This window comes from Zalophus californianus, chromosome 1 (assembly GCF_009762305.2).
Source record: "Zalophus californianus isolate mZalCal1 chromosome 1, mZalCal1.pri.v2, whole genome shotgun sequence".
Lineage (NCBI taxonomy): Eukaryota > Metazoa > Chordata > Mammalia > Carnivora > Otariidae > Zalophus > Zalophus californianus.
The window spans coordinates 145,010,187-145,017,901 of record NC_045595.1 but is presented as its reverse complement, the minus strand read 5'-3'; the positions used below and the strand labels follow the sequence as shown (position 1 = coordinate 145,017,901).

General features: G+C 41.1%; 1 long non-coding RNA gene across 2 annotated transcripts; it reads left to right on the top strand.

Moving 5' to 3' along the window:
- Positions 1 to 627: 627 nt before the first annotated feature.
- LOC113918135 lies at positions 628 to 6,467 on the top strand. Of its 2 annotated transcripts, none has more exons than XR_003518451.1 (3): positions 628 to 723; positions 2,499 to 2,615; positions 4,889 to 6,467. It is a non-coding gene; the product is annotated as an uncharacterized LOC113918135 (long non-coding RNA). The 2 variants fall into 2 exon arrangements; XR_003518452.1 differs by having other exon boundaries at positions 633 to 723; positions 2,550 to 2,615.
- The last annotated feature ends 1,248 nt before the right edge of the window (positions 6,468 to 7,715 follow it).

Sequence of the window (7,715 nt, the reverse complement as noted above, 5' to 3'; positions counted from 1 at the left end):
ATAACAGACTTACACAGTCCAGAGCTAGTGCTAGGAGCAGGAGAACTGCATGAGTCCTTCTGCCCCAGGGAAAACCCTTGTGTCCAAGGGGCTCAGTACAGGATGCTCTTGGAATGGTGCCAATGGATAGTACCCTTGGTGGTTCTAGAAGGAGGCTGGGTCTCTGGAGGCTCTGGAGGGTGGTCAATGTACCAAGCTCAGTTGTCAGTGTAAATGTTGCTCACCTTCAAGTAGAAAATGTGAAAGTGTTAGCAACAAGAGAGCCATAATTCTTTGATCGGGTCAATTCCGTCCAAGCAATACTTAACACCACCTATTATGTTTTGGGCACTATGACCACAAAGGTGAATATAACCCAGTTCTTGCCCTCAAGGAGCTATGGTTAAATGAAGGAAGTCAGTACAGGGAACTTAAGTATAATGTGATACATGACAAGACAGCAAACCCGGGCTGAGCTTTGAAGGGTAACTTAGCCAAAGGAAGAAAGGTGGAACACGTTTCCTGTCTGGAAAGAGGAGGATGAAAAGCAGCAATGACGCCTTGGGAAATCAGGGGCAAACTAGGCACAGTGAGGGTCCTTTCTATTATTACAGGCTTAGAATTCTAGATTTCTGTGTTTTCTGAGAAGAGCAGTCTGAGTCTCTCCAGGCACATGTAATAGCATGATGACCTTCATGATCAGAAGCTGTGGTGAGCATCTCACTAAAGTCCCTACTGAAGCAGGTACTATGCTCTCATGCACACAGGGTGGGGTTTAGGCTTCAGCCTCCCTCCCTCCTTCCTTCCTTCCCCAGAAGCTTCTCATGCCTTTTTTTTTCAAGATTTTATTTATTTTTTGACACACAGAGAGAGAGAGAGAGAGAGAGAGAGAGAGAGAGGGAACACAAGCAGGGGGAGTGGGAGAGGGAGAAGCAGGCTTCCCGAGGAGCAAGGGAGTCCAATTCAGGGCTGGATCCCAGGACCCTGGGATCATGACCCGAGCCAAAGGCAGACACTTAATGACTGAGCCACCCCTTCTCAGCCTTTTGGCATTACTTTGTCAATCTTTTTCCCCTCCCTTTCCTTCGCTTCCCCCAAAATGACCTCCTTTTTTAAGGCAAGGAATTCTGAACTGAAGGTAGGTCTCTAACATGGCCTTATTGGTGAGAGACCTTGGAGTTCCCAGCATACTTTGTTCCTAGGGTACTTAAGCACTTTTTTTTTTTTTTCCAGGTAGGCTCCATACCAAGTGTGGAGCACAATGTGGGGCCCAAACTCACGACCATGAGATCAAGACCTAAGCTGAGATCAAGAGTCAGACACTTGGCTGACTGAGGAACCCAGGTGCCCCTTAAGCACCTTGATGTCAGGCTATATGGGGAGTGATCCCATCAAGCAGGTGTTAGTTCTAGAAAGACTGCCTAATTGAGCACAAGAATGAGAGGGATGGATCGCCTAGGGAGGAAGGGAGGGAGCGGGGGAAGATGGGGGCACTGAGGGCTGGGATCTTCTTGGGTTAGGAGCTGCTCTCTGTCATCCCCAACTTCTGCAGATTCATGCTGACCTGCTAGGAGATTATTAGCTTTTGACTCAAAAGAATCGATTGACACAGTTGCCAAAGTATTCTTGAAAAATTTGCCATCTGATAGAATGAACCTTAGAATTACTTTTTCTTTACTAACATTTTCTTCCAGTTTATGTGCTCAGTGAAGAAACGAAACAAAAAAGCACTAGGAAAATAAACAAAAATTAAACAAAATCACACAACCAAAAGATAACTACCAGCATCGTTGTAGATATTTCTAGTATCTGTCATGCATATATTTTTTTCTTACAAAAATAATATCATACATGTTATTTTGTAGCCTCCTGTTTTTAAAGGGAACTTACACTTTTTTTTCAGCTTCAAAGGGCTTAATAAGTGACAATAACAGGAAGTTAAGGATCTGTATGAGTGATATTTATTCCTTGGAAAATGTGTGCTACAACTTAATTAATGGGTTAAACATTAAACATTGCAGTATTGGTGTTTCATATAGATGTTTACCCATTTAAGATGATTATTAAACACAAATCCTATATCTACACAAATATACACCCAGTAACCCGGGAATCAGGAGATTGGAGTGATCCTGTCGGTATTGTGCCCTCGACTTGATAAACAACCTTAAGCAAATCAATTCAATATTGCTTTTCTAGATGAAGTCAAAATTTTTAAACATGGTGTATGAGGTCCTGTGTTGTCTGGTCTCTGCAGCCATATTAGAATCACATGCAGTTCCCAGAATGTACCATGCTCTCCTGTGCTTGCATATTTTTTAAACATTTTTTTGAAACCTGGAACACTCCTTCCCATATGCCTTATTAACTCCTCTTTGCTTTGAACTAATTTTTAATTATAGTAAAATACACGTAACACAAAATGTACCATCTTCACCATTTTTAAGTGTATAGTTCATTAGTGTTGGGTACATTCACATTTTGCACAACCAATCTCAAGAACTCTTTCCATCCTGCAGAACTGAAGCTCCTTACCCATTGAACAACTCTCCATTCCTTCTTCCCCCCAGCCCCCGACAACCACCATTCTACTCTCTGTCTCGAAGAATTTGATCACTCTGGATGCCTCTTGTAAGGTGAATCATTCAGTATTTATCTTTTTGTGACTGGCTTTTTTCATTTAGCATAATGTTCTCAAGGGTTATTCATATTGTAGCCTGTGTCAGGATTTCTTTCCTTTTGAAGACCGAATAATATTCCATTGTATGTATATACTACATTTTCTTTATCCATCCACCTGCTGATGAACACTTGTGATGCTTCCACCTTTCGGCTATTGTGAGTGCTACTGCTATGAAGATGGTTGTACAAATACCTCTTCAATATCCTGCTTTCATTTTGGGGGGTTATACAACCCGATGTGGAATTATTGGATCACATGATAATTCTATTTTTGTCGCCTCCTTTTAAAACTTTGCTTTCTTATACTTCTTTTCCCCAGATTAATAGTAAGCTACTCGCTTACAGAATGACTTTTATTATTCATATTTTATCAAATAACTCTACTTAATTGGTTGCTTCCAATTTTCCATTATTAAAAACAATGCTAGATGAGTAACTGTTCATTAGATGAATTCTTAGAAGTGGAATTACTGGGTTAAGGGGTAGACATTTTTCAGGCTATGATGCACAGTGTTACAGTGCACACATAAACTTCTAAAGGCTCCTTTGTATGACTTGTCCGCCTCTGTTTCCAGTACTCTTTATCAGCAGGGCAGGGTGCAACAGCAGATCCTGTGGTCTCTTTAAACTTTGCCCCCAAAGAAAATATATCATTATACCAAAATTCTTTTTCAGAAGTAAAACCATTATGTAAGTCATCAGTCATAAGAAACAAAATGAATGCTCATAAGAAACAAAATGAATGCTCATTGATATCATTTAATATCAAAATGCAGCTGCCTACATTTTCAATTAAGTGATATCAATTCCATTTTTAAATGGTCCTCCCTAAGTAAACATGAAAAGACCCCTCAAGTTTGTATATTACTTTTCAGTTTACAAACCACTTCCACTTGTGTTTTCTTATACATTCCTTGCCATTAGTTATTATTTTTCCCTGGTCGATACATGAAGAAAGTGAGGCCCAGAGAAGTGACTTGCCTGAAGTCACAGAGCTGATAATCAGTGTCTTCTGGTTCCACGTTCATTGCTTTTCAAATTACAGATGATTCATTTACCAGTCCTTGAGAGCTAATCATAATGAGTAAAGCGTAGTATAGATGTTTCTAAGACTTCTTTTTCAAGCTAGAAAGAGGTGGTAATGGTTTGGAAAAAGTGGCTGAAAGCTGTGATTTAATAGGAAGCCATTTTGTGACTGATACATAGTACAGAAATACAAACAGTATTTCCCTTTGCCCCTGGAATCCTGTGATAACCTTCACTGAGCTGCTAGAGTTGTGATGTCAAGAATGGTGGACTCTGGGGTCAGCCTGTTGGATTCAAACGTTGGCTTTAGAGAACAAATTACATGATCTGAACAAATTAACCTTTCTGTGCTACTGTTGCTTCACCCATATAATGAATAATAATAGCTCCCACCTCCCTGGGTTATTGTGAAAATTAGATGAGATCATGTGAGTGCCCGGCACATGCTAACTGCCTGCTACATAACGCCTCTTATTGCTAAGTGCTGAGGACTAGATAATACTGTTCCTCTGTTTTATCGTGAGGAGGAGGGGACATGGAAGAGGCTGGTGCAGAACAAGTTCAGAGTGAAAATAGCCTTCTCTCCTGCTGGCTGTTTAAAAAAGATAATTAAAAGGCTTCTCTAGTAGACTATAACTGGCTTTCAGAAGCTTGATTACGATATGGTCTAGTGTAGTTTACTTTGTGTTTACTCTATCTTGTGGTTTGTTGAGCTTCTTGAATCTGTGGGTTTATAGTTTTCGTCAAATTTGAAATATACTTGGCCGTTATTTCTTCAGTAATTTTCTTCCTTCCCTTCTGGGACTCTAATTACAAGTATATGAAACAGCTTGATATTGTCTGACAGATCACTAAGACTTGGTTTGATTATTTTTTCCCAGTCTTTTTTTCTCTCTGTGCTTCAGCTTGGAAAGTTTGTATTACTATGTTTTTAAGTTCACTGACCCTTTATTTTGTCATGTCTGATCTGCTATCAATCATGTGAAATTAAAATCATTTCATTTCAGATATTGTATTTTTCAACTCCACAAAGTTCCATTCGGTTCTTTATTGTATCTTCCATTTCTCTCCTCATGACATTCATTTTCTATCAAATCTTTGGGCATATTTATATTCGTTATTTTAAGGTCCTTGTCTGCTAATTCTATCCTCTGTCATCTATGGGTCCATCTCTCTTTACTGTTTTTTCTCCTTGTTATAGGTTGTGTTCTCTGGCTTCTACACCTGTCAGGTATATGCCTGCTCAGGAATGGGCTGACTCCCTGGAATCTGAGGCAAAGAGAGAAGGAAGGAGGAGAAGAAGTAAGGAGGAACAACACAGGCTTCTGTCAAAGAAAGGTCAAGAACAACAAGATTCCGAGCAGAAGCAACAGCAAAAGCATCTTTCATCGTTAGGGCACTTCAAGGTTCACAAAGCACCTTCACCTTCATTACCCTCCATAACTTACGGGACATCCTTTCCTGGAAACTGGGACAGATATTATTATCACCAGTTTACAAGTGAGAAAACTGAGCTCAGACATATTTAAGTGACTTGGCCAGACTCACACATGCTCAGAAGTCTAAGAGCCATTGTTAACATTCCTATTCACCTATGACGTCTTCCATTCAGGTGTTTAGAAAAAAAGCTTAGAATCTTTGCCTCAAGAAATTTTGAGGCACACACAAACCTGATAGACTCTCAGAGTTCTTGAAACTACCTCCATTCATTTGTTAAATTATTTATGGAAGACTAAAGGATATTTGCTACCACCACCAATATCTCAGCTTCTCCCAGAGCATGAAAGACATGTGAAGTAGATTAGGAGGATTCTAGTGCTTTTTTTCATAAACATGTTGGCATTTACTAGCAGGGAGTCCACGGATGTCTTACCATGATCCTGGGATATCTGCCTCACCTTTGGTCATTAATTAGCCTTGCGTCATTGGTATATTGCAGCTCTCGTTTCCAACTCTGGACCATCTAGTCTAAAAATGGTTGAGTGATTTATACCTAGTGTAGTACAGATTGCACTAGGACTCTTTCTTTTTTCTCTCTTTTCAAGGAATTATACCAGCAAATTCGTATCTATATCAGTAGTTTTAAAACTTTTCATTTTTACCAGAAGAATACCTTTAAAAAAAAAAAAAGAATCTTATGTGGAGCCCAACCACACAACACAGATAAAAATGGAACTGGTCTGGTCGAAAGGGAGGAGATGGGAGACGTGGAGCTGCCAGGATCCCAGCTACTTGGCAAGCCCCTTACCTCTCACAGGGTAAACTTAAGGCCCTTCTCTTGAACCCTATAACTCCAAAGAACTGGGAGAAACTACTGGCCTGTATAATAAAATTAAAACATCAATTTATCCTTCCTTTTGTCCAAACAATATTTACTGAGTCCCCACTCTGTGTGAGATACTGTGTTAGATCTTCCGGGGGTTGGGGGACAGCGGTAACAGATAGAGGGGAGAATACGGAGATGGGACACACCTCAAGTAGTTCACAATTTAGGAGGAATAAGTCCACTAAGGACTATCTACAGTATAGGGTAGAAAGGAAATGCCACAACAGAGGTTCAGATCCAGGGCCTTTAGAAGCATTCTCCCGACATGAGGGCTCTAGCTCAAGTTCATAGAGTACAACAGTAATACCATAACTACGGACGGGGCCTTGGTCCTGCTGAAGCATCCAAGAAAAATTTCAGTGCATGAAAGTTATCTCTGAGAGGAAAGATTATGGCCAGCTTCTAATTGTCATCATGCTTTGTAAAAAATAATTTTCAAGTTTCTACACATTATACATATTATTTTAGCATTCAGAGAAGAAAACCTTAAGAAAAGTAAAAGACCATCATGACAAATTGCATGAAATGATTTATCTTTACTTTTTAAATGGCGCCATCTTTAATGTTAAAGAAAAACAGCAGGTGAAATACTATTTTAAACTTTCCACGTATTCTTTTATTTTGGGTAAGCTTGAAAAGAGTACCAGATAGGAAACGGGACTGAAGTGGTAAGCACCTGTTTAGAGACTTCCCGGGCTCCTTTGCTGGGCTTTCTGGGTACTCCATCTCCAGCATCAGCCCTCACTTAACTTCCCAGCCATAGCAACGCCACCACCCCCACTGCACCCCACCCCTGGTTCCTGCTGCAGACTCTACACTCCAGGCACACAGGCTGATGCTCCCCGAGCGGGCTCTGTACGTGCTCCTTCCACACCGTCACTCATTGCTCCTTCTGCTGGAACACGCCTTCCTTCTCTCCACTTGATAAAATCTTACTCACGCTTCCAAGCCCGGCTCACCTGCCGCCTCCTCTGGGAAACTTTCGATATATCCCTGTACCGCTTACGACCTTCACTTTCAACCCAATAGAATGATGCTCTCTTCTCTATTGTCATTGGGATTGTTTATTTCTCTGTTGTTGAATTTATCAGAGTCTGCTTTGCAATGTGTCAGTGTACATCCCTGTCGCTAGTATAGAATTAAGAGCTCTCTGAGGGCCTGGATGGTGCCCTTCTCATCATTTTCCCCACAGTCCCTGGCAGAGCTTCTGGCACCTGGTCTGTGCTTGATAAATATTGCAGAGAATGAGGAGAAAGAAGCCTGAGGAGCTGAGCCTGAATACAACAAGAAGAATTTTGAGACTAAAACAAAAAAGGGGACCAAGACAGCAGGTGGGGAAGGCAGAAAAAACCTTCACACAGGTGTCTCGTTCTCAAGGAAGGCATCTTGTTGAGCTCACTTGGTGCCAAGATCTGCTGCCACCTCATTCCCTCAGTTTCCACAATGCTACTTCTCTTTACCTCATAATGGGGTCAGAATTAGTTAGGGCTATGTTGCTTTAAAGTAACAGAAGCTTGGGGTGCCTGGATGGCTCAGTTGGTTGGGCGTCCAACTCTTTTTTTTTTTAAGTTTTTATTTATTTATTTGACAGAGAGAGAGAAAGCAAGAGCGAGAGCACACAAGCAGGGGGAGCAGCAGAGGGAGAGGGAGAAGCAGGCTCTCCGCCGAGCAGGGAGCTTAATGTGGGGCTCGATCCCAGGAC